The sequence below is a fragment of the Pipistrellus hanaki genome (genome assembly GCF_964339955.1).
Source record: "Pipistrellus hanaki genome assembly, chromosome: 3".
NCBI classification, from domain to species: Eukaryota; Metazoa; Chordata; class Mammalia; order Chiroptera; family Vespertilionidae; genus Pipistrellus; species Pipistrellus hanaki.
In genome coordinates, this window is record NC_140505.1 from 162340230 (window position 1) to 162359295 (window position 19066).

Below are 19066 nucleotides of genomic sequence, written 5' to 3' on the forward strand. Positions count from 1 at the left end.
ATAAAAGAGTGGGGTGGAAGAAATGTCTGAACATCACCATTCCTACCAAGAAAGCCTTCATTCAGGAACCAAATGGACTTTTCCATACTGGACCCCATCAGTAAGGTCCCAGCAATGCAGCGCCCCCACAAGGAGTGTTTGCATTGGTCATAGTTAATGCAGGTGAGGGGAAGGCAGTGGTTCTGGCTCTACTTACAAGTACCAGATTAGCCTTGTCATGTTGGACTGTTTCATAATTCGAGAAAACCTGATTTTGTTCACTAAACTGGAATTCAGCAGGAGTTCAACAGCACCCCTCATCTAGAATAAGAATTAATTCAGTGGAACCGGCCCTTTACTTTTGTTATTAGGGTGTAACAACCACGTTCTGTTAATTACAGAAGCTTTGCTTCATTTTTCCGGAAACACTGGTTAGGTCTGTTGAAAATCAGCAGCCAATCGGCTTAGCTACAGCTGGTAAACAAGGGCCGGGTTCTGCTCTCAACCTGCCTAGGTTTCTGAGAGCAACTCAATGGCACTCAGCCTGGAAGATCTGTTTTTTGTTGTTGCTGTTCTGTTGTTGTAGTTGTCGTAGTACTAGTTGTTGCTGTTGTGTGTGTGCATGTGTGTGTAGGTAAGTAGGACAGTGGACAGGGAAGAATTTAATGGAAAATATCTTTTTAAAAAAATAGTGAGAACTGAGCTACTGTAATAAAAATGTGCCTTTAGTTAGCAAATGTGAAATAAAATTAAAGGCAATGAGTGAAAGTTTACTGGGAAAACAAGGAAGGAATAAAAACATTGGAGGAAAATAATACTCTGAAATAGGAGAATGGCTGTGGAAAAACAAATGTCTAACACTGAAAAGTTGTAATTTGCTAAGAAAGTGTGACCTAATCTTTTCTAAATAGAGAGAAGAGGAACTAAGAAAGAGCAGAGATTTAGAAGTATGGTATCATATTTAAGGAAAAAAAGTCTGCAAACAATAGGGCAATAAAAGCAGTGTTAGTCTAACATGAATGCTGAACTAGATTTTTTTTTTTTTTTTTTACAATAAATGGCCTAAGGGATTTTGTACAACTGTGTAATTTAAAAAAGGCAGGGGTTTTTTTTTGACATGCAAGAAAAATGTGGTAGAGGTTTTAAAGCTTATTATTATTATTATTATTATTTTCAGTGAATGAAGAATTTTCTATCCAAATGTAAGCCTTTATTTTATGTAGTTACCATATCTAATTATATCTAAGTAGAGGCATGGTGCATGAAATTCATGTAGTGGGGCAGGGGGTGCTCTCTCAGCCCAGCCTGCACCCTCTCTAATCTGGGACCCGTCGGTAGATGTCCAACTGTTGGTTTAGGCCCCATCCCTCTTACAATTCGGGACTGCTGGCTCCCAACCACGTGCCTACCTGCCAGCCTGATCACTCCCTAACCACTCGCCTGCCAGCCTGATCGATCCCTAACTGCTTTCTCGCCAGCCCAATTGCCTCTAACTTCCCTCCCCTGTAGGCCAGTTGCCCCAACTTCCCTCCTCTGCCTGTCCAGTTACTCCCAGCTGCCCTCCCCTGCCAACCTTGTCACCCCCAACTGCCCTCCTCTGCAGGCCTGGTTGCTCCTAACTGCCCTCTCCTGCAGGCCTGGTCACCCCTAACTATCCTCCCTTGCTGGCCTGGTCACCCACAACTACCCTCCCCTGCCGGCCATCTTGTGGTGGCCATCTTTGACCACATGGGGGTACCCATCTTATGTGAGGACGTGAGGGGTCAATTTGCATATTACCTCTTTATTATATAGGATATCTTAACTTATACTGAGAGCTATGCCAAACGATCAAGAGTATGTTATATTTTTAAAACTGGGAAATTAAATCTTCACTGTTTAATAGAAGGAAAACTAGGTCAGAGTTTAATCAGCGCTAGATGGGCCAGAGTGGAGAAAGAAAGGATCCAGAGCCTGGCTACCTCCACCAAAATAGCACAGATGACCAGGGGGCCAGCTATAGAATGAATCAGCAGGAATGTCATGAAACAGAATCTCATTCAGGGACACTTAAAGGTTGCCAAGAAAGCCCAACATGACCTGGTGTTTGGGGACAGGCCCCCAAAACTGGGATTGGTCATAAACAAAAGGAAAGCTTAGCCCAGAAGGTCACGGTTAGATCCCCAGTCAGGGCACATGCCTGGGGATCTCTAGTAGGGGTGTGTGCAGGAGGCAGCTGATCAATTATTCTCTCCCATCATTGATATTTCTATCTCTTCCTCTTCCTGCCTCTCTGAAGTCAATAATATATATATATATATATATATATATATATATATATATATATATATATGTGTGTGTGTGTGTGTATTTTGTATTTATATATATATTTAAATATATATATATATATATATTTTTTAAAAAAGCCCATTTATTAGAACAGTATTTGAACTCTGTCCAAGATGATTAATCTACTGTTATTAAATATTCTCTGACTGAGGATAGCTTTAATTTCAGAGATTGGCATGGGAATGAATCTGCAGATGGCTCAAAATCAGAAGAATAGCAGAAAGGAGCTATTACAAATTAAGGATTTTGCGAATGGCTTTAGGAAATAGAAGAATAGGATTTTGAAATAGATATCAGAAAAATGAGTTTCTATTGATTTACTACCTGTTGGTTTATGATGTGGTTATGTTTCTTTCTAAACTTTAGGGTATTTGGTAAATATTCCAACTACAGTCCTTTCATGAACTTCTACTACACTTGTAGCACCTTTTATGGATTTGGGTTGCCTTGACAAAATGAGGCTAGTTACGGCATATGTACTAGTTTGCTAGGGCTGCCATAATAAAGTAGTACAAGCTAGGTGGCTAAAACAACAGAAATTTGTCTCAGTTTTAGAGGGTAGAAATTCAAGATCAAGGTGTTATCAGGGCTGGTACCTTCTGAGATCTGTGAGGAAGAATCTGTTCCAAGCCTCTGGTGGTTTTTGGCAATCTTTGACATCCTTGGAAGCTGGAAAAGAGTGAGGAAAGAGGGGCCAGCTGGTGTGTATTTTTGGATTGCTTCTCAAAAATCCCCTCCTCCTCCACCCCTTCCCCCTCCCCATTCTCCTCCCCTTCCCTCTCCCCCATTCTCCTCCCTTTCCCCCTCCCCTATTCATCTCTTCTCCCCTCCCCCTCCCCCATTCTTCTCTCCTCCCCCTCCTCCTCCCTCTTCTCTTCCTCCTCCCCCTCCCTCTCCCTCCCTTTCTTCTCTTTCTCTGACACCATGGCAGCTGGGGGAACCGCCTGTGAGCTGGGCTGAGTTGAGGGGGAGGTGGGCTGGGGGAAGAGACCTCTGCTCCTCCTCTCTGAGCCTCAGTTTTGGCATCTAGAATAAGGGCAAGACAACCCAGTTGCTGGCTCCTGTTAACTCAGGTGTTCCAGGAAGAGGAAGCCCAGGCTGGACTCATTAGGGGGAAGACCTGGGAAGTAATGGCAGGGCAGGGGAGTACCCTGCATCATCCTGCAGCTGGGGACTTGGCAAGGCTGTGAAAAGTCCCTGAGTTACAGCCTGCATTTTCCAACAAACAGCCTGCCCTGTGTGCCCACTGCACTGTCACTGCCAGGGAACCCCCCAGGGAGCGGGAGACAGGGCGGGGCACAGACACACGGATGGATCTCCCTGTGAGCCCTGCAGTGAGCGGTCTAGGGGGTCTCCCCTGCTGGGCACAGGGCTCAGCTGTTCCCAGAACCCTGTCAAAGCCCCAAAAGGAGGAGCAAGGAGGGGTCCAGTTGCTCCGATGACTACAGACGGGCCCACACAAACAGGAACACGTGCTCGCCCCGTTCTGGGGCCAGAATCTGAGATCAGGGTGTCTGGGGCTGTGCTCCCAGGAAGGGCTCCAGGGGAGGGTCCTTCCTCCCTCTTCAGCTTCTCGGGGCTCCCGGCTGCATCCCTTCAATCCTCCTCTGTCCTCACATGGCCACTTCTGCTAGATCACGTGGCCCCACACCCTTATTCACAAGCCCATGCTCACGTGATCACCTGGTCCCACCCCCTTGAGACCTTGGATCGTCTCTGTTTCGCGGGTGCCACCTCCCCGGTTCGCTGTCTGCCCCTGCTCTCACACCTATCAATCGTCCCTTTGCCAAAGTCCTTCCAGAAAATTGTTTGTGTGTGCCATCTCTTTCCTGCTGGGACTGTGAGAGCTGGGATTGTAAAAGAGCCAGGAGAGCAGTGGTCTGTCCAGGGTCCATGCAAGAGGTCCAGAGGGGCCTATGCAGTCCCTCCAAGGCTGGGGGAGAGAAGGGTGGTGAGGCAGGGGTGCTGACTAGGAAGGGGAAAGCCCTCAGGGCAAGTGGGGCACACACATAATCACCCCACACTCCTCTGAGGAGCAGCTGTGGCCCACTGTACAGGTGAGGCTACTGCAGCACAGAGAGGGTGAGCGACTTCCTTGAGGGCACACAGCAGTTAAAAGGGCAGAGCTAAACATGGAACCCTGGGCTGCCCCCAGCCTACGTCTCCTTTACCTGTGACCTCTGGGCAAGTGGCCCCTCACCCTGTGACCATTAGCTCTGATGGGCTTCACCTTTGCTCCCCATCCCCCTCCTCCACCCACAGTGGAGAGGGGTCCTGTCATTGCAGTTTCAGTGCCTCTGGTGGCTGCTCTCTTTGTCCCGAGGTCCCTCCCAGCTGGAAATCTTGGCGGAGTCTAACTGCATTGGGTGAGGGCCCTCACCATCTGTGGCTTGGGTTGTAAAGTACTATTATCTTTCCTGTATCTGGCTTCCTCTGCCTGCCTCCCTGGCAGATTCTGTTTACCTAGAAAAGAAATTGATTCAGTATCTACAAACCAACTGACTTTCTGCATTCAGTTTGTGAGACGTGGCTCTGCCCTGTTGCTACCTGATGCCACCCCTCCTCCGTGGCAGCATCTCTCACCCGCTAGAGCCCTCATTCAGCACACAGCACCCTCAGCGCTCCCCTGCAGCTCCAGGGACCTGCTGAGCCCAGGGCCCTGCCTGCAGTCCTAGGGTCCTCAAACCAGTATGGGAGGGGTCGATGCATTGACCCCTTCGACAGAAGGGTGCAGACACCAGATGGGCAACCCTCCTGCCCCCACATCCCTCCCCAACCCCTCTCTCCCCCACCAGACACTATGGGCACTGAGTCTGTGCTGACATTCAGCACCTGGAGGGCTCAGCTTGCGCAGTGTGCCCACCAGAGGGGACCCTTCTACAGAGTGGCAGGCAGAACAGGCCTCCCAGGGCAGCTGGATGCCCACTTGGCCCCAAAGCCATCCTTCAGCCTCCCACTTACCCCTTCTGAAGGGAAACCAGGTGTGGTTTCCACCCAGCCCAGCTGCCTGCCTTGGGAGGCGGCCTTGAGTATTTACACGAATGAAATAAATAATTTATAAAGCAAGTCCTGTAGAGTGATTTCTATTCTGAAGATTTAAAGAAGCAGCTTCCTATTTCTGTTTACACTGCTGAATTAAAGTGAGTCACAGTTTAGAATTAGTCTTCTGATATCACTTTCTTAAACAAAATTGGATTTTAGAATTGAGATATATAATTGACATATGCTACATCATTAAAAAAAATATTTTTAAATTGATTTCCGAGGGAAAGGGAGAGGGAGAGATAAAGAATAGAACATCAATGAGAGAGAATCACCGATCGGCCGCCTCCTGTAGTCCCCACACTGGGGATCGAGCCTGCAACCCGGCCATATGCCCAACCTGGAATCTAACCAGGACCTCCTAGTTCATAGGTCAACACTCAACCACCGAGCCACACCATTCAGGCACCTTACATCACTTTTGAGTCTGAAAACCTTCCCATGACTTTCAAAGAACGTAATTCACAACAGCACAACATCAATATACAATTTACAACTTTTCATCAAAGCCAAGAGAAACCAAAACCCAGTAAGGGCCTAAATCTTCTTTTGAATAAAGATGAATGTTCATAAAATATCTACAAGAATGGTGTACCATTATAAATACGACCGCCCAGAGATGCCATTAGCATCACTTGACAAATCAGAAAACTTCATCTTCGGGAGAAGGCCCTGGAACGTGCCACTCCTTGCCAATGTAGGCCACAAGGACCAGGCGTCAGCTCTCTGGGTAGGGCTCCTGAAAGGAGGTAGATGACAACCAAGTGAACAGAGCGGACTAGAACACTGCAGGGAGCAATTCCGGGGTGTGCTGAGAGCAACTTGAAAAGCTCCACGGCAACGTCATTAGAGACAAGTAGAAAACTATTGTTCCTAGCAGAGCCAATTTGCATACGCTGAGTTTAGATAAACTGAAAATTCGGATTATCTCTCAGATAAGAAAAGTGCTGACAGCAAATTCCACGGATAGCCAAGCCTCCTCTTTCTCTCTCTCTCCCTCTCTCTCTCTCTCTCTCTCTCTCTCTCTCTCTCTCTCTCTCTCTCTCTCCCACCCAGTTTCATATCACTTTTCATTGCATCCTGCTCTAGAAAGGTTTGTCCGTTTCCTGTCCATATTTTCAATTCCCTTTCATGTTCCTTCAGTCCACCTCAGTCTGGCTTCCAATATTACAATGAAAATGGGACTATTTCTTCACCTTAAAAAAAAAAAAAAATATATATATATATATATATATATATATATATATATATATATATACATATACACACACACACACACACACACACACATATATATATATATATATATATATATATATATATATATATATATAATTGATTTCAGAGAGAAAGAGATAAAAACATCAATGATGAGAGAGAATCACTGACCACTGCCTTCTGCATGACCCCTACTGGGGATCAAGCCTGCAAAACCCAGGGCATGTGCCCTTGACCAGAATCGAACCTGGGACACTTCAGTCCACTAGCCGACACTCTATGCACTGAGCCAAACTGACTAGGGCTCTTCTTCTTCTTCTTCTCTTCCTCTTCCTCCTCTTCCTCCTTCTCCTTCTCCTCCTTCTCCTTCTCCTCCTCCTCCTCCTCCTCCTCCTCCTTCTCCTCCTCCTCCTCCTCCTTTTTCTTCTTCAATACCATTTTATAATTGTTTTACTCTTTAGCTATTTTATGAATGCCTTTTTTATTTTTTTATTGAAAAAATTAAATCTACTCCTTTTATTAAAAAAAATGAAATCTACTCTCTCAACAAAATTTTAAGTGTAGATTTCTATCTGTACCTTTACACTTGCCCCCCCCCCCCAACCCAAGTTGGCTAATTTCTATCATTCTTTAAAATTAGCTCAGATTTTCTCCAAAAAAAATTTGCTTTAGTACCTTAAAAACCTGGTTCTATGCCTCCTAAATAGATGAAAATATCTCTCTTTACAGTTTCAACATTAGTATTATAAACACCAAGACTGTGAAACTCCTTGTACAGCGACCATGTCACAAAGCCAAGTTGCACAGAATCTGATATGTACACATGCATTGTGCCAGTTATTGTGAAAGAGGTGTTTGGGTATCTGGGAGGATCTGAGACCTAGAAGTAATTCTTCATCTTCACTCTGCACTTCCTATCGCAACTTTTGCACAGGTGAAATCAGGTGCAAATGTTTATATGTAAGAAAACAAAGAGAAGGAAGAAAGACATAATGGCCAGCTGAAGCTTGTGATTGTGAAGGGCTGAAGGGCAAATCTACATATTTGCTTTGGAGACTGAGAACTGCAGTAAATAGGCCCTTAAAATGTGTATAAGCTTTTGTTGTCTTTAGCATCTGCTGACAAGGCCACCTCTTTCTTCTCATCAAATTATATTCCGATTTACTGCCTCTTGGAAGCATTATGAGTGGGTGTCTACGTGTTCTCAGGAACTGTCCTACTTCTAAAAAGTGTTGAAGCTAGTATTAGAAGTCCTGGGTAAAGGCTTTAATATTCAGTCGATATAGTAGATATTTGCTTATTGATTTATTTATCTCCTGGCTTATTCTGAAAAGAATATGAGGCTGATTATAACAAAGAGTACATATAATCCAATAATAATAACACATAGACAGAAGTAGGACTAAGCAAAATAATACAAATATGCAAGTCATAAAGGTCAACATAGTTGCTTTAGACATTAATTCTTTCATTTATCCACCAAATATTTATTTGTTTGTTTGTTTATTTAATTGAGAGAGTGGAAGGGAGGAAGGGATGAGACAGAGAGAGAGAGAGAGAGAGAGAGAGAGAGAGAGAGAGAGAGGTGAGAGAGACACATTGATGGGTTGCCTCTTGCACACACCCTGACCAATGCCAGGGATTGAACCTGCAACCCAGGTACATGCCCTTGACCTAGAGTCGATCCTGTGACCCTTTGTTGCAAAGGCCAATGCTCTACCCATTGAGAAACACTGTCTGGGGCCACCCACCAAACATTTAGTGGATGCCTACTATTACTAGCCATTCATGGGTTCAAATATGGCTGTGAGTTGGTTGGAAAGCCAACTCAACAAAAAAAGGTATCATCAATTACATAAGTCTTATTATTAGATAGGAGGAGGTACATAGTTTCTTCCGGGAAAAGAAAGCTTTCTCTAGTAATAAATTATAAAACAACAACAATGAGAGCACAAATATTTATACAGCATTTGATATAGTAGATAGCGCATCAGAAGAGAATGTCTTTAACAACTTATAATAGTGAATTTATATGTTCTGATATGAGAACCAGATAGAGGGCCTCTTTGAAGAGATTCAAAACAGACCAGAGACTGATAATGCACACAACTGATAATGCATATAACACACACATATACCTAACTAATACATTTTAGTGGCAGTTTAGTGGGAAAACAGCAGACTTGAAATAAGGAGATATAGGATCTGTCTCAAGATTACCAGTAATTGAATAAATTACTTATGCCTCTTCACATCAAGCATAAATTGATCAGTATAATAATACTATAGGTATAAATGCAAAATGCTTTGTAAATTGTAAATTGTTACAGAAATGTTACTTTTTAAAAATTATGAGCACTTTCAGCATAAGAAATATATCTTATTTATTTCTGGGCTCTAAATCCCATATCCTCACCATAGTAGTAGGCAAGAAACATCTGTTTATTCATGAAGTAGAAAAAAGGATGAGGGAAGGCAGAAGAAGACCCTATTTTATGCCCTTGGAGATTATTTGACTATTCACAGTTTAACAAAAAATCATTAAAATTTCACATTCCTAAGTATAAAAACTACCGTCTACCTATAGAATCTAAGGATAATAAAGTATAAACAATAACTAGTTTGTTTTACAGTGAGGCTGGGAGATTCCTCCAGGCATGGTAGGGAGCAGTCATATTCAACAAGGGACTTAGCCCGAGGTCTGCTTTCCCCTCCTGTAAAATGGAACTAAGAAAACCCAGCATGCAGTTTAAATAGTAACTGACATTTAAAAAAAAGAATGTTTTTTCCTGCATGTAAAATAAAAACTGTATTGTCGAAAATTTGGACTATATGAAAAAGAAAACAATGAAAATCATTCAGAATTTGAACATTTAGAGGCATAATTTTTAATACTTTGATGATGATCTTCCAATGCAAAAAGGAATGTGTGCACAGACTTGGCATCATCATGCATACTATTTTGCAACTTTTAGTCTCAGTAAGACTCAAGATTCTTTTACAAAACGATATTTAATAGCTCCCAAGTAATTCAATTAAGTCAATAATATTAATTGCTAAAGTCTATTGAGCATTTCTGTGTGCTAAAGCCAGATATACTTTAAATACTTATTTAGTTCTCACAATTACTCACTGAAGTTATTTATTTTTATTTTTTTTGTAGAAAAGCAAGCAAGAATTTATTGACCATAGCAAAAATACACTTAGGACAGTGAGTCAAGAAAGAATATAGAAGTAGCAACAAGAGAGAGTAGGTTGGGCTGCTTTGGCTCACTGAGAAGTCGGAGAAAGGGGATCCTTGGAGACAAGTTCAGGGGGTTAGCCCAGGATGCTCTGCCGCTGCCCGTTGCTCCCTTGGTTGCAAGTCTGGTGGGGACCCTTACAGTTTAGGAGATGCATGCCTGTGGAAGAAGGAGAGGAGGTAGGGAACAGCATGGGTGTGCTTCCTGGAGGGGGAACTCCCTAGGACCTTCATGTTAAAGGCTTCACCAAGGTTATTTTAATGTGAGGAAGCCAAGATTTAGAAAATTTAAATAACTAACTTCATCATTGTCCACAGGTAGTATGTAACATGAACCGAGATTTGTATCATTCCAAATACTAAGGATTTAGTCACTATAAATGAGTGGCTCATGTGTGGCAATAACAGTTTATTTAACCAGTTTTGTGTTCTTGGACATTTAGGTGATTGCTAATTTGATGATGTGAAAAAAATATATTATGACTGCCATATTTAATGGGAAATGTATATTCATAAGGAGATGACTTCTTTATGTTAAATTGCTAGAAGTAAAATTGCTCAGTCAAAAGAACTGCACAATTTTAAGAGACTTTTAAACACTTACTGCCAAATTGCCCTCTGGAAATATTGAAACAATTTATAATAGCTAGTTTCCTAAAATCTCCTCAACACTAGATACTGTTTTTGCTTCAGCTTTTAGCATAAAGTTTTCAAGTTGTGCCAGGAAAGTAGTAATTCTAAAACTTTAAAGGGGGTAAGAGATTGTCCTTGAAAACTGGGCAGACTAGATCTTGATTCCATCTATGGGGTACTGTATCTGAGGAATTAAATCAATAAATAGTTTGGGGAGGAACTGGAGCCCAAAAATCAGGACTTTGAAAACTTATGTTAGCAACAGAGTTCCCCTCTGATTTTTGAAGAATTTAAATCAAATAAAAACTACATGGAGAATTTGCTTTGTCTTATTCCAAGGGAAATTTCGATGGCAATGCATCTTCTCTGTGATATATTACATTATATACATGCACACAAACTTGATAGAAAAAGAATGATTTTTCAAGGTCATTTTTAGTTCTGTGAATATGGTGCTGTTGTTTATCTTAATAAAACTTGTCCTCTTCTCTTTCTAAACTTCTTCAGATATTTGAGATCGAAGGACAGCAGAACCAAGGTTGGATGAAACCTAGAGAGAGCTAAGGCAAAGTCTAGTAAGATGACGACTGGGACACTCATGACCTGGATTTTTGCCCCAGTTCCTTAATCCCTCAGGCAAGATTCTTAATTTCTTTAAGTTATATTGTCTACTTGACCAAATTAGTGTTTTTCACACTGCTACAGACATTCTAAAACATTTGATTCAAATTTCACTTTTAATGGCATTTTTTAGACTGTTAAAAAATTTCAATTGGTATAAACAAAAGATGTATAATCCCCAATTTTAGCATTTTAAGAAATTTATTTTATTTATTTATTTAAAAAAATATATATTTTATTGACTTTTTACAGAGAGGAAGAGAGAGTTAGAAACATTGATGAGAGAGAATCATCGACCAGCTGCCTCTTGCACACCCCCTACTGGGGATGTGCCCACAACCAAGGTACATGCCCTTGACCAGAATCAAACCTGGGACCCTTGAGTCCACAGGCTGACGCTCTATCCACTGAGCCAAACTGGTTTTGGCAAGAAATTTATTTTTGTTGCTGAAGGTATTACAGATATTCCCTTTGTTTTTTTCCCCGTTGACCCCCTCCATCCCATACCCAATTTTAGCATACTTGAGACCACCCAAACACTGTTACATCAACCTCTTTTTCTGTGTTAATCATGGAATAAAGCCTTCTATGTCTATATTTGACTGCCTTATAAATGTGTCGTTGACTAAGAAGAACCTAATTCTCAAAAATTCTGCACATTTCCTACAAATTTAGGCCTATGTCCTCTCATCGGAAACCATACAAGTGAACACAGAGGCTGCCATCAAACAAATGACAAATCAGATGCATGCACATTTGTCTGGCCTGATTCTGTTGACTATATAAGCTTCAGTGGTGTCAATCTAAGTGACTGCCTCCATTGAGAATGCCTATGGCAGCGTGTTTAAAAAAAATATTTTATTGATTTTTTACAGAGAGGAAGGGAGAGAGATAGAGAGTTAGAAACATCAATCAGCTGCCTCCTGCACACTCCCTCCTGGGGATGTGCCCACAACCAAGGTACATGCCATTGACCGGAATCGAACCTGGGACCCTTGAGTCCGCAGGCCAACGCACTATCATCTGAGCCAAACCAGTCCTGGCTGGAAGCATGCTTTATGCTTGTTTTTATTTTAGATGCTTGTTACTATGCTTAACTTTTACATATATACTTTTTTTTTTTTTTTTTTGTGAAGTGGAATAAGTCCTTGCAACTAGAAATGAATTACTGGTTAAAAGGACATTTAAAAAGCAAATGTGAAGATGAAAATGATAATATCGATCAGGTTCACATTTTAGGATAGATGTGCTGTATTGATTAAGCTCAGAAAAAAAAGCCCTCATACTATAAACTACTAAATGCATTCTTCAAATCTTATCGACCAAACTGACAACAGTATGCAAATGAAAGCAATATGCAAAAAATTCTCTTTAAAGTCACTATGATACAAGTTTATATTTACTTGGCAATTCAGGGTCTCAGTGAATTACAGCTACAGATTAAAGTGTCAGTAAAGAAATGAAAACTTGAGAGCACTATTTTTTTATATCCTTTATTTATCCCTAGAATTTGGTTTTATGGTAATAAAAATGCCCAAATCTTCAATGTGATATACACATTGAAATTTTGCAAGATACTTCTATGTTCTATGACAAGTTATAATACCATTTTGAAATAAAGTTTTGTAAATATAAAAATGAGAATTCCAGATTCTTTCATAAATATTGTGAACTCCTCCAATCCAGAGATGGAATATATTTCCCACTTGAATCTGAGCTTGCCTCCTGACTTGCTTTATAACCAGAATATTGCTAAAGTTATACTGCTCAAAGCCTTGGAGGTCTTGCCTTTCCTTCCCTCTTGCAATGCTCTGGCTACCATGAAAAGAAGTCAAGCAACTGAATGATGACAAATGCTGCAGAAATTAAGCTTAGTTAACAGCCATCACCAAGTCCCAAGACATATAACTGAGACCTTTTATTTATTTTTTATTTTTTAAAATATATTTTATTGATTTGGTACAGAGAGGAAGGGAGAGAGATAGTTAGAAGCATTGATGAAAGAGAGTCATCGATCAGCTGCCTCTTGCACACCCCCTACTGGGGATATGCCCGCAACCAAGGTACATGCCCTTGACTGGAATAGAACCCGGGACCCTTTAGTCCCCAAGCCGATGCTCTATCCATTGAGCCAAACCGGTTTCGGCATGAGTGAGACCTTTTAGACCTCCTTCCCCCAGGCAAGTCATCTGAACAATGCAACTACAAGAGTGAACTCAGGCACACCAGTGGACTTGTAAGAAAATAACAAGTTATTTCGTAAGTCACTGTTATAGTAACAACTATGGGAGCATATCAATAACATTATCTGATAACATACATATTCTAGAATATATTTAAGAATGTATATTGAACTTGTATTAGTTAAGAGGCTTAAATTTAATTAAAAAAATGAAAAAATTATAGAGATCTACACTTGAAACATATATAATCTTATTAACCACTAGAGGCCTGGTGCATGAAATTCGTGTACGGGTATGGTTCTTAGGCCTGGCCTGAGATCAAGGCCATCTTCCCGGCTGCTGGCAGCCAGCCCTGCCCCTCTCCTCCATCCACCCTTGGCTCCCCATTCGCCATTGGGCAATTGGAGCCTGCTGGCTGGGGGAGGAACCAAGAGGTTGGCCATTCCTGCCCACTCGCTGGCTCTGCCCCCCGCCGTGGGTTGCCCTCTGTGTGTGGGGGGACCGGTGGGTAGGGGGCCTTGGCCTGATGCCGCCCGCATCTATTGCCACCCATTTCTGGTTCCCCATTCCCAGCTATCAGAGCCTGTGGGCTGGGGGCAGCTCCTGCATTGACATCTGCCCCCTGGTGGCCAGTGCATGTCATAGTGACCAGTTGTTCTGTTGTTCAGTCAATTTGCATATTATCCTTTTATTATATAGAATTGTCACCTCACCCAATAAATTTAATTTTAAAAGAAGTTGAGAATTCTTTACAATGCAAAGGGTGATACTGCAAATAGTCTGGATCTCTCGGTTTTGCCCAATTTATGGTATGTTCTGGCATACAGAAGTATAGACAATATAGTACTTCATCAAGTACATCATTCAGAGAAGCCAGAAAGAAAAGATGAATTAAAATCTTTTTCCAAATGTAGAAATGTCTTCAATGACTGTGTAAGAGCAGTGGTAAGGGCAGACAAGCATCAGATAATTTGTGACTAGTAGAAAAGTTGTTGCCAAAATTTACTTAATTAGTCATATATTATATAAGACAATTACTAGCTATTAAAAAAAGAAGATTCTAGCATCTTTGCATATAGTGCATGCAAATCTCAATTTTATTAGAGCTTAAATTTTTAATTACAGGATATTCAGGACTATTGGTAATGATATGAATAGTAAACTGTAGAATCTGAACAAGCTCATGTTTGTTCAGTTCAAGATCCCAATGATTTACAACTATAGATACAAGTGTCAGTAAAGAAATGAAAACAGTTTAGACTCAATGTACAAAACAACATAAATCTGATTATCTTAAACATTTTAGGAAATATTTGACAATGTTTCCTCAGGTTTCTGAAATTTTAATACACACACACACACACACACACACACACATTGATTTCAGAGAGGAAGGGAGAAGGAGCGAGTGATAGAAACATCAGTGATGAGAATCATTCATCGGCTGCCTCCTGTGCCTGCTACTGGAGATTGAACCTACCACCTGGGCATATGCTCTGATGGGGAATCAACCTGTGAACTCCTGGTTCATAGGTCAACCCTCAACCACTGAGCTATGCCAGCTGGGCAAGTCTCTGGGATTTTAAAAATACACCATTAACCATGTTATAATTTAAAAATTATTTTTCTACCTAACAATGAGATTCTGAAAAATCTTGATTTTCTCCACACAGAACATTTGCCAATTAGGGACTGTTTATAGATATTGTTACTTATTAAATACTAGTAGCCCTGTACAAGAATCCATGTGCCAGTAGCTCTCTGTGGGGCCTGGCAAATCTGTACCCACTGCCCAGAGGCTCTTTGCAGCCCAGAGGCCTATCTGCAGCTGGGCACGGATTGCTTGCCTTGTGCCGTGGCAATAAAGGAAGCATTCCGCCAGGCTGTTTATGCTGCCCGCTCTCAGCAGCTACCCCCTCTCTCCCCTAGGGCTGGGGGACTCCGGTGGGGCTGAGAGGATTGGGCACCACCATCTTGTGGCAATGGGCACCACCATATTTGTGATGGAGTGACAGTTAATTTGCATATCACCCTTTTATAAGATAGAATTGAAATGGCACTTTTCTTTCAAATGCCTTGATTGGTTTCCCTGAATATGGTAGCTTGTCTCTACAAAGGGCCACTATCAATTCCTTCAATTCCTTCTATGCACATGCTATTCTCCACATTGGGAGGTAGAGTCCATTTCTCACAAGGCTTTAATGACTTGTTGGGTCAATGGAATATGTTGGAAAGGATGTTCTGAACTCCTGAAGCTAGGTTACAAGTAGACTTGTAGCATCTGGAAAGGCCTCTTAGAGTTCTCATTCTTGGAACCCTGAACCATCATACACATTTCACTACTCTGCTTCCGTGACCACATGGAGAGGCCCTGAGTCTGTATGAAGAGGAGGAAGGGCCCAGCTGGGCCTATCTCCCAGCTGCTCCCACCAAATATCAGACATGTAAGTGAAGTCATTTTGGTCACTTAAGACCAGGCCATCTATCAGCTGAGTATCACTGAAGAGTGACTCCAGTCACTGCCATACCAAGCAGAAGAAACCAACCATCCAAAATTCTGCCTCAATTCTGGACTTAAAGAATTGTGGCTTTTTAAGCCACTAGGTTTTAGAGTAGGTTTTTTTCTTTTCTATTCTTTTCTATTCTTTTCTATTCTATTCTTTTCTTTTCTTTTCTTTTCTTTTCTTTTCTTTCTTTCTTTCTTTCTTTCTTTCTTTTTTTTTTTTTTTAAAATATTTCAATAGGTAATTAGAGCACTGAAGAAAATCTGAGACAAAAAGATAAATCATTAAAAAGTTATTACCACTACCATCTACTTATCTTGTGAACCAGGTAACAGAAATGGGGAATACAAAATACTATGTTCAGTTCCCCTACTAGAAATAAACCGAGCAACATAGCTGATATAGGACCACATGTTTGATTTAAGACTACAACTGACACCAATTACCTTCAATTTTTTATATTTTTGCTTTGGTAAAATAGCTGTAGTGTTTTCACTTAAAAAAAATAATCAATGCACATTATAATTTGAATTTAGAATGAAAGTTTGTTACTCTAACATCACTTTTATCCCTTAGGGTCTCTAATAATATTCTATTTGTAATATTCTATCTGGGAAATAGTTTCTGAACTTAAGAATGAATACCACTGGAAAATATTCTTAGTGTCTTCTAGTTCCAATATTTATAAAATATGTCACACTGGGCATGACAGATTTTAAGTGGATTTTGATTTGAACCACATTCTCTCTCTCTCTTAGGGGTATCAACATTTTTTCTTCTTGGTGTTTAGACAGGATATTTTTCTTGAAAAAGAAAGCAAAGTCTCTTAGAAATAATAGTGCCTTAATAGTGGTGAAATCATTTCCATTTTATATGGTCATGGTGTTATAAATCTCAATCCACAGATCAAAGTACGTAAGAAGTGTACCTTTATGTTTCAATAACTCAATTTCTGTTTAAACACCCATTCCTATACTACTAACTGTTGTTAATGCAGTCAGTTCCCTTGTACCTCTATTTCTCATTACCTTGGGTTGCATTTAATATCTGCAGGACTTACATCTAAGCCCTCAGGGCTAAAAAGGACCTTTGGTCAAACAGGAATTTCTGTGATACCCATTGCCCCATACTGTTCAGGTACCTTATCATGTGTGCATTCTTTATTTCTGCCTGAATGAGGCCTTTAGATCTGGCAGGGCTCTTATCTACATTCACATCTTTTTAGTGTTCTTGAAAAATCATACTGCTGCTCCATGCCATTCTAGGATTTGTAAAGCTCAGGGAGACTGTTAAGACCTTTTATGCCACATTTTAGGGGCCTGTTCAGAATGCAGGGACCAGTTTCCTTTGTTCTAAGACTCCACAAACTGCTTGGTTCTTAAAAAAAGAGCACTAGCTTGTGATTCTGTCCCCTCTACGTGCCAGGGAGCCTTATGATAGTGAGGAGCCTAGGCGAGGGGTTCTCACTCTTTATATTTTCTCCTAGCTTGTTCAGATGCTCTGAGTCTTTCCTGGTCTGCAGAGGTTCCCCACCTGCCTAGGTTCATGATATCCTTAGTATGAGAATAATTTTTTTCATGGCATTCTTAGTCCCAAACAAACAAACAAACAACAAGCAACCAAACAAATAAAATATCTAAACACTTGATGGTTTCCTTTATCAAATAGTTAGATTCAAACAATTTAACAGCAGTAGTAGGTGCATCAACAGCTCAAAAATTCAAATATGCCGCAATGGTCCTGTACTAGTGAATTCACCAAGGTGCTTAGGGTGCTGCGGGCATGGGCTACTGAAACACAAAATCCAAGAAGGCGCCCTTCTCTGCTGTTCTGTGCCTTCCTGTGTGCTGGAGCTCAGAAAGCCTACCTGTCTGATTGGCAGCTGTGAGTGATGGGCTGCTAGCAGGGGAACAGAACATAGTGGAAAGCAAACGCCATAAAAACAAATGAGTTCAGTCAGGAAATCAGAGCCATTGGAAGTGTTATTGGAACAAGGGATTTATTATAGTAAAGGCAAGGAGCTCGGTGAAGTGAAGGTTTGGAACGGGGATGAGAAGGGGGGATGAGAGGAATGGGTTTTAATCAATCTGTGGTGACAAGTCAAAGACTGCAGGAGCCCTAGCAAGGTAGCCCCGTTGGTTAGAGCATCATCCCAACATGCCAGGATTGTGGGTTCGATCCCCAGTCAGGGCACATTACAAGAAGAAACCAATGCATGCATCAATAAGTGGAACAAAAAATCAGTGATTTGCTCTCTCCCTCTTTCTCTCTAAAATCAACTTGAAAAAAAAAAAAAGAAAAAAGAAAAAAAAAAGACTGTAGGAAAATCCAAGAAGCCAAGCACACAGAACACAAAGCATGAACTCATGGAGAAGTCTCTAGACAATTTAGCCCTGTGGGTACACAGCCAAGTCTCAGGAGTCACTGTTAGTAAAGCAAGATTTTAGAGGAAAAATATATCCACATATGTGCAGTGATGGTGGTTGGAGAGAATTAGGAGGAAAGCCGAACAAATAAAAGAAGTTTTATTTAGGAAGATCAGGAGAGGCCAGCCTTTTCAGATAGCTAAGCAAATAGCCCCCATAAGAGAAAACAAACAAACAAACAAACAAACAAACAAAAAAAACAAAACAACCCACATTGGATTCTGTAGACAGGAAAGTTTTAGACAGAATAATAAAACTAGACGTGCTTTCTTGAGAAGGATTACCTATCTTGCAATAATTTGCACCTCTAATAGTTATTAATGTCCTCCATAAGAATGATTGTTGTACCAGTTGCTAAAAATAAGGGAAATCAGGGCTAAGTGGTGTGAAGAGATTCCTGTTTCCAAGTTTATAATACAAGAGGAAACCTTCAAATGCTTGGTGATCACGGGAAAGGCAGCCATATTTCCAGACAAACTGGGTTTATGAGTTACTCTACTGCCATATTTCCAGACAAACTGGGTTTATGAGTTCAGTTTGAAACTGTCACAACTGTAAAAGCCGATGAGCACAGAAAGAACATGCCATCCCATGTAACTCAATTCTGGCCTTAATTACATGGAGTTTATTATAGTGTAAATATGAATTAAGTGCTCATCTCTTCAACTCACTTTACTGGCACTAAAAGGTTAGCAATCTGCTGGCCTAATGCTATCAGGAACTGCAATGATGATTTTGGGGTGTTTGAAAATCACAAATTACAGTTCTCAATGCATAAACTCCTGAAAAATGTGATCGGATGTGCATTTGTCAACTAATGCTAGATGACAAACAATCATAAAATCTGGTGGCATAAAACAACAGGCATTTATTCTGTTTACCCATTTGTGG